Raw genomic sequence first — 8343 nt, 5'->3', positions numbered from 1 at the left:
CAGCGATATGGGATTCTGGCACCACAGGCAGAGGCTTAGCCCACTACACCACAGAGCCGGCCCCATAACCTGCTACTCTTGGCCTTGGTGGGCTACACTGGGGTGATGAGCTGCAGTCAGAGACCTGGGCTATGGAGGTTAATCAGCACCTTCTGTTTTAGCGCCTGTCGGGGCCGAGCTACAAGGCCAGGTGCAGTTACTTGCCTTGTGAACAGTAGGGCAGGCTTTGGGAAGACGAGGCGAGAGGGGGGAAGCAGCAGTAGTGCTCTGGCTGATCAGGAATTGGGGGTTGAGGGAGAGGGAGATGAGACGGGAAGGCTGTGGAGGGCAGCTGCAGGCAGCCTGGGGTGCAGGGCCGAGTGTGGACGGATCCTGTGGAGGCAGTGCCATCCAGCCAAGGCGGGGGTGGGGCAGGTGAGCAGGGGCAGTGGAGGGGTGTTAAGGACGGCAAGTCTGGTGGTGTGCGGGATCACCTGGAAGCCCCAGCCCAGTGGGAGGCTCCGCCAGGAACCAGGCCACCAAAGGCACGGTGCTGGGGCGTGCAGAGAGGAAGCAGAGACAAACCTCAAGGGCGGAGGTTTGGAAGAGTAAATGCAGATGACTGAGGGGAGAAGTGGCCTATGGTGATGTGGATGGGGCGGGGGAGGTGGCGTCCTCCATGTGCAGGGGGCGTGGGGCCTTGGAGTAAGGGCTCCTTTGCCAGGAACTCAATCTGAGTGTCCTGGAGCCATCACCTACTGCCTCCCAGGGTGTGCCTTAGCAGGGGGCTGGGATGGAGAGCGGGGCTGGGACTCGACCCTGAGCTCGCCGATATGGGAAATGGGTGCCCCAACTGGCAGCAAACTCCCACCCGGAGGGGCTCCTTTCAGAGGTGCTGTTTGTGAAGACGGGGGTAGGGTGGGGTGTGGGGGGGGGGACTCTCCGCCAGGAGGGGCCTGGGGCTCTGGAGACCAGGAGAGGGGATCTGTACCGGGGAAATAATTGAGGCGCTGGACGGGGTAACAGACAGGGAGAGAGGGAAGGAGGCCAGGGGGCACACCCCCCCGCCCCGCCACGTGGGAGAGGGAGCGGCCAGCCGGCTGCAGAGGCCCCGTGCTCCCCAGAGGCAGGCCAGCCTGGCCGAGTGGTGCCTCTGCCTGAGCCCAGCCACGTTGCTTATCCTCTCTGGATCTTAGTTTTCTCACCTCTAAAATGGGGGTAACAACACCGGTGTCACATCCTCCGAGGGTTCAGAGACGTTTGCAGTGCACGCTGCTGGGTGCCCAGCAAGTGCTTCCCACCATCTCCTCCCTCTCCACGTCCCCCTTCCTACCCCACCCTTCACTTCCTTCAGTGCCCAGTGCCTGAATACAGTTTTTGTCTTTACACTTTTTTTTAAAGTTTATTTATTTATTTTTTAAGATTTTATTTATTTATTTGAAAGTCAGAGTTACACAGAGAGGAGGGGCAGAGGCAGAGAGAGAGGTCTTCCATCCAATGGTTCACTCCCCAGATGGCCGCAATGGCCGGAGCTGTGCCGATCCGAAGCCAGGAGCCAGGAGCTTCTTCCTGGTCTCCTATGCGGGTGCAGGGGCCCAAGGACTTGGGCCATCTTCCACTGCTTTCCCAGGCCATAGTGGAGAGCTGGACAGGAAGTGGAGCAGCCGGGTCTCAAACCAGAGCCCATATGGGATGCTGGCACTCCAGGCCGGGGTCTTAACCCACTGTGCCACAGCGCCGGCCCCTTTAAGTTTATTTATTTAAAAGGCAGAGAGATAGAGACAGACAGAAAACCCCTACATGCTGATTCACTCTCCAAATGTCCCCAACAGCCAGGGCTGGACCAGACAAAAGCCAGGAGCACAGAACTCAATCCAGGTCTCAGACGGGGTGGGAGGGACCCACGTGCTTGAGCCCTCACCCGCTGCCTCCCAGGGTGCGCATTAGAGGGAAGCCAGATTGGAAGCAGAGCCGAGACTCTAACCCATCAAGCCGACATGGGATGCAGGGGGTCCAGGCAGCGTCTTCATCGCTGTGCCAAACACTAGCCCAAGTTTCTGTCTTTCAGTCGTAACTGAAGGGCCAGCACTTGGGATGGTGGTGAAGAAGCCTGTGGCTCATGTTGTAGCGTCTGGGTTTGAGTCCCAGCCCAGCTCCCAATTCCAGCTTCCTGCTAATGGGTATCCTGGGAGGAAGGGACCTGGCTCTTGCCCTGGTCTTGCCCTGGCTGTTGCAGGTATTTGGGGAGTGAATCGGCTGATGGGAGCACTCTCTGTTGTCTCTTTGCATCTAGAATAAATTTGTTTTAAAAATTAAGAAAAAAAGTAACCGAGGTGCCAGCATAGTGGCTCAGCGGATTCAGCCACTGCCTGCAATGCCGGCTTCCCATATGAGCGCTGGTTCAAATCCTGGCTGCTCCACTTTCTGTGCAGCTCCCTGCTAATGTGCCTGGGAAAGCAGCAGAAGATGGCCCAAGAGCTTGGACCCCTGTACCCATGTGAGAGCCCTGGGGGAAGTTCCTGGCTCCTAGCTTAGGCCTGGCTCAGCCCTCGCCATTGCAGCCATTTGGAGAGTGAACTAGCGAATGGAAGATCGATCACTCTCTCTTTCTTTAACTCAAATTAATCAAATGTAAAATCTCTACAAAAACTGTCACCGAGCTGTTGTTTTTCTTCCTTCTCCTCTTCCTAACCTCCGCTTTCTCTTCCCCCTGGAAGACACACAGTCTTGCTTGTGTGACTGGTTATTTGAACTGGAATGCCCTCTACCAGGAAGGAAGGAACTAATAAACTTGTGTCCGGAGGGTCTCCTAGCTGCAGATGGCTCTTACCTCATAGGCTTCTCCCAGCTCTGCCAGGCTCCTAAGGGCAGGTGTTATCAGATCTTTTCTGTTCTCACAGCTGAAGAAATGGAAGATTTTTTTTTTTTTTTTTTAATAAAAGGTTTTACTGGTCTGTGTAGGAACCACAGGCCTCTCAGGGTTCTTTAGTTCAAAAATTTCTGAACTTCTATCTGTAGGACTTCAGTTTTAAAAAGGACTTTAACCCAGTGGCCAGATAAAGTCAACACAGGCAACACGGTTCTGGGGGCAGTGGATGGGGAGGTTCTGGGTGGCGGTGGCTTAGCTCTGTCCCCACTCGCAGGCTCAGAACCAGGGTCACCGGGCACTCACAGCCTCTGTCTCCACGCTCAGCTTGGTTCTCTTCCTTTTCAGCCACAAGCCTCTTGAACACAAAGCTCAGCCCAAGCCCAGATTAAGGCTTCCCGGCCCCCTGGGTGTGCCCACCGTGTGGGCCAAGTGCTGACCCTGGCCATGGCGCCGACCTCTCGGCTCCGCTCAGCTTTCGGCCTGCGGAGTGCAAATCAGCTGAGCAGGGCCGGCGAGGTGCCGAGGCTGAGGCCAGAGGCGCAGTCTTTGAGTTTGCTAAAAACCAAGTTTTTGGGTGAAAGAACTTCAGTTTCTGGCTTTTAGAACAATGATTTGAAATAAAGCAAATACGGTAGTACTTGAAAAAGATTGTGGAAAGTGGAGTTAAGAGATAAGTTTAGGGACTGGTGTTTTTAATAAAAGGTTTGTTTATTTGAAAAGTGAGAGCAGAGAGAAGAAGAGAAAGAGAAAGAGAGAGAGATTTTTCCTTTTGCTGGTTCACTCTCCAAATAGCTGCAACAGCTGGGGCTGGGTTAGGCTGAAGCCAGGAGCCAGGAACTCCATCTGGATCTCCCACACAGGTGGCAGAGACTCAAGTACTTGAGCCATCATCTGCTGCTTTGCATGATGGGAGGTGGAGCAGCCAGGATGGATGGGAAGGTGCAGAGGGAAGGGATGCTGGTTTGGAGGCCCAGGCCCCCTGTCAGAGTGCCCGGGTTCAAGTCCCGCCTCTGGCTCCCGAGTCCAGCTTCCTGCCAATGCAGACCATGTGATGGCTTGAGTACTTGAGTCCCCTGCCGCCTACGTGGGAGACCAAGTGAGTTCCGGGCTCCTGGCTCTGGCCTTGGGCCCAGGCCTGGCTGTTGGAGGCATCGGGGGAGTAAATCAGTGCATGTGAGTTCTCCGTCTGTCTGTCTCTTCCTCTGTGTCACTCTTCCTCCAGAATAAATACATGTAAAAAAAAAATAAAAGATAAGTTTATTTTGGTGTAGAAAATTCTGAAATCTTTGCAAAGTTTTCCCATAATATGCGTTTTTCCGTCAGCTTTTTGCAGACTCCTTTGTGTCACTGAGATGCGACGTGGCCTGTCACGCGTGCTAATGCATATGTAAGATGGAGCCATTATGAGTGGAAGTAGGTTAAAGGATATACACTGTGAATTCTTAAAGATGTTACTCTGCGCTGAGACACACGGCAAGACCAAAGGATAAAAACAGCTCCCCAAGCCACACTGCTCGGGCAGCTTAGGCTGTTTCCATTCCTAGCGCAGCCGTGGCTCCAGGGCCCAAGAAGCATCTGAAGCGAGGAGCAGCTCCGGAGCACTGGATGCTGGATACCTTGACCGGTGTGTCTGCTCCTTGTCCATCCGCCAGTCCCCGCGAGCTGGGAGGATGTGCTGACCTGAGAGGAAGATAAAAGTGCATGTTCCTTAAGATTGATGGCAAAGTCCGAGCTGCTACACCCTACCCTGCTGGCTTTGTGGATGTCGTCAGCACCGATGAGACTGGGCGGTATTTCTGTCTGATCTACACCACCATGGATTGCTTTGCTGTTCATCGTATTGCACCTGAAGTGGCCACAGACAAGGTGCGCAAATTGGGAGAGACCTTTGTGGGCACGAAAGGAATCCTTCATCTGGTGACCCAGGATGCTGGTACCATCCGCTGTCCTGATCCCCTCATCTGGGTGAGTGACACCATTTGGATGGGCTTGGAGACTGGCAAGATTATGGTTTGATCCAGTTTGACACTGGTAACCTGTGCGTGGTGACGGTGGGTGCCAAGCTGGGAAGAACTGGTATGATGACCAAAAGAGAGAGACATCCTGGCTCTCGTTCATGTAATGATGCCAACAGGGGTGGGTGTTGTTGTGCAGCAGGTTAGGCTGCTGCCTGCAATGCCAGCATCTCCCATGAGCACCATGAGCACTTCCAATCTGGCTCCCTGCTAATGTGTCGGCAAGAGCAACAGAAGATGGCCCAAATGCTTGGGTCCCTGCACCCACGGGGGAGGTCCAGATGGAGTTCCAGGCTCCCGGCTTCAGCCTGGCCCAGCCCTGGCTGTTGTGGCCATTTGCGGGATGAACCAGTGGATGGAAGGTCTCTCTCTTTCTCTCTCTCAGTTTCTCTTTCTCTCTCTCTGTAGCTCTTCCTTTCCAAATCAATCAATCAATCTTTTAGAAAAAAAAAAAAAGATGCTAGTGTATCAGCTTTGCCACTTGGCTCTCCAACATTTTCGTTATTGGCAAAGGCAACAAGCCATGGATTTCTCTTCCTGGAGACAGGGAACGCACCTCAGCACTGCTGGGGGGAGAGAGAGAGAGAGCGAGCGAGCGAGCGCGAGCCGGCGCCATGGCTCAACAGGCTAATCCTCCACCTTCTGGCGCTGGCACACCGGGTTCTAGTCCCGGTCGGGGCGCCGGATTCTGCCCCTCTTCCAGGCCAGCTCTCTGCTATGGCCCGGGAAGGCAGTGGAGGATGGCCCAAGTGCTTGGGCCCTGCTCCCCATGGGAGACCAGGAGAAGCACCTGGCTCCTGCCTTCGGATTAGCGTGGTGCGCCGGCCACAGCGCGCCAGCCGCGGCGGCCATTGGAGGGTGAACCAACGGCAAAGGAAGACCTTCCTCTCTGTCTCTCTCTCTCTCACTGTCCACTCTTCCTGTCAAAAAAAAAAAAAAAAAAAAAGAGAGAGAGAGAGAGACTGGCTGCATACAGAGCAGGGGATGAAATGACCTCTAGGCAACATGTTGGAAAAGTCTTTGTACTTAATTAAAGACAATACAGCATGAAGAAAAAGAGAGACACCGCCTGGGATGCGTGCGTCCTGTACACACAAAACGGCCACGAGGTCCACCCGGGAAAGGCCCCTCTGCTAGCCCTGGCCGCACCTCCGCCCAGAGGCGGCCACAGCCTGAATCCGGGCGCCGTCATGTGCACGCAGTGACCTGAATGCTATTATGTTTTACATCAATGGCCTTTGGCTTTATACATTCTTTTAAAACATGCATCATTTCCTCAAGAGTGTATTTCTGGGATTCCTCCATGTTGATAGTGTTTTTGAACGGATTAATTTTTAAAAAAAGATTTATTTATTTATTTGAAAGACAGAGTTACAGAGAAGCAGAGGCAGAGAGAGACAGCGAGAGAGAGCGATGTTCCATCCACTGGTTCACTAAGCAGCTGCAACAGCCAGAGCTGGGCCGATCTGAAGTCAGGAGCCAGGAGCCAGGAGCCAGGAGCCAGGAGCTTCCTCTGTGTCTCCCACGCGGGTGCAGGGGCCCAAGGTTTTGGGCCATCTTCTACTGCTTTCCCAGGCCATAGCAGAGAGCTGGATCGGACGTGGAGCAGCCGGGACTCGAACTGGCGCCCATATGGGATGCCGGCACTGCAGGCCGCGGCTTCACCCGCTCCGCCACAGCGCCGGCCCTCCATTTTTACTATTGGATAATACTAAGTGGTTGGAATAGACCCCAGCTTAGGTCTCCATTTTCTGCTGGTGAATGAGCACTGGAGCTGTTCCGGGTGTTTTGCTGTCACAAACACCGTGGCTGGGGACGACGCTCGCGTCCATGTGTGGACTTGCCGGCCCCTAGGATGTGAGACTTTCCAATGCGGTGAGAGCCGCTCCCAGAGGAAGCTGTTTCCCGAGCGCTCTCACTGAGGGCGGCGTTACTCACAGCCCCAGCACGCTGGGCTGCTCGGCCGTGTCTGCCATATCACCGGCGTGAAGTGCTTCCTCTGACCGCTATGAGGCCGGCCAGCTTCTTCCGTGCCTTTAGGCCAAATGTGCTTCCTCTCATGGTCATCGCCCTCGCCAGTTCTGTCCGTCCGAGTGCTTGCTCTTACTGACGATAGGATTTTGTTACGCGTTGTGCTCTGTGGCTTGCTATTGGTGAAATGTTTTGCAATATCTTTTCCTGCCTATTGGTTATCTTTGCATTTTTTTTTTTTTTGATACGTAGACTTCTTTTAAATTTGAGAAGCCGAAAGAGACGCACAGAAAGAAAGCTAAAGAGAGACAGCTCATCTGTTGGTTCACTTTCCAAATGCCGCAGCGGCCGGGGCTGGGCCAAGTTGAAGCCAGCAGCCTGGCGTTCAATCTGGATCGCCCATGTGGGTGGCACAGACCCAAATGCTTGAGGTGCTGCCACTGTCTCCCAGGGTGCCCGTTAGCAGGAGGCTGGAGTCAGGAGTTGAACTCTCATCTGGGGCGTGGGTGTCTTTTTTTTTTTTTAATTTATTTTTTATTTTTTCTGGTTTCCAAGTTTTACTCGAGAACTCATACAAAATATTCCAGAGGCATTTTGATCGCCACCTTCCTCTTCTCTGTGCTGGTTGAGCTGGAGGTAATGGAATTCTAGCCCTCTGGTTAAAAAAGGCCCAGCTTTCCTGTAGCTTTAGAGCCAGCACAAATGCAGGCGGCAGGGGAGCAGGGTGTGGGTTTCATTTTACTGGGGGCTGCCCAGGCGACATAGCCCCAGGCTCCCTGGACAGCTTTCGCCCCTAGTTCTGAAGGAGGACTTGGCTGTGGGTGTTCGTTAGGCGTGGAGATTGATTCCTTGAAGTGAGTGATTTGTTGTGCTCCGAGGGCTCCCCGGCCTATCGGGAAGAGCCCCCTTCTCTGTGCGCTGGTCTTCAAGGCCCAGCAGGTCCGGAGGCTTTGCTTGCCATCTGCCCCCCCACCTCCCGCCCAGCCCCCCGCCCCAGACTGTCTCCTACAGGGAGCTGCTTCCGTTCACAAAGATTTCAGTTGTTTGAGCCATGATGACAGAGCCTGCCTTCCAGGAACATAACTGGTTGGTCATGGTTGGGATTCGTGGTCTCCTTGCATTTTTTGGGAGGGCTTTCATTTTGTTTTGCTATTTATTTATTTAATTTATTTGAAAGGGAGAGAGAGAGAGAGAGAGAGAGAGAGAGACTCCCACATGCTGGTTCACTCCCCAACACTGGGATCCAGGAACTCAGTCCAGATCTCCAACGTGGGTGGCAGGGACCCAAGTACCTGAGCCATCACCACTGCCTCTCAGGGTGCTGAGAGTCGGGAATCCGAGTCGGGAAACGAGCCCAGGCGCTCAGACGTGGGAGGCAGGTGTATGAACCACGAGGCTGAATGCGTGCCTCTTGTTTGGCTTTTATGTATATTTGTTCTCTTCTTAACAAACACCATCAACACACCTAAAAAGATGAACAAGAACCCCGTGGAACTGCTTAGATCATTA

At 53.8% G+C, this 8343-nt stretch overlaps 1 pseudogene; it reads left to right on the top strand.

The window, feature by feature from the left end:
- Window positions 1-3292: 3292 nt before the first annotated feature.
- LOC133768050 (small ribosomal subunit protein eS4, X isoform-like) lies at window positions 3293-6852 on the top strand (annotated as a pseudogene).
- The last annotated feature ends 1491 nt before the right edge of the window (window positions 6853-8343 follow it).

Source organism: Lepus europaeus, chromosome 10 (genome assembly GCF_033115175.1).
Source record: "Lepus europaeus isolate LE1 chromosome 10, mLepTim1.pri, whole genome shotgun sequence".
Lineage (NCBI taxonomy): Eukaryota > Metazoa > Chordata > Mammalia > Lagomorpha > Leporidae > Lepus > Lepus europaeus.
The sequence above is the reverse complement of the archived record's forward strand: the minus strand, read 5'-3'. Positions and strand labels throughout refer to the sequence as shown.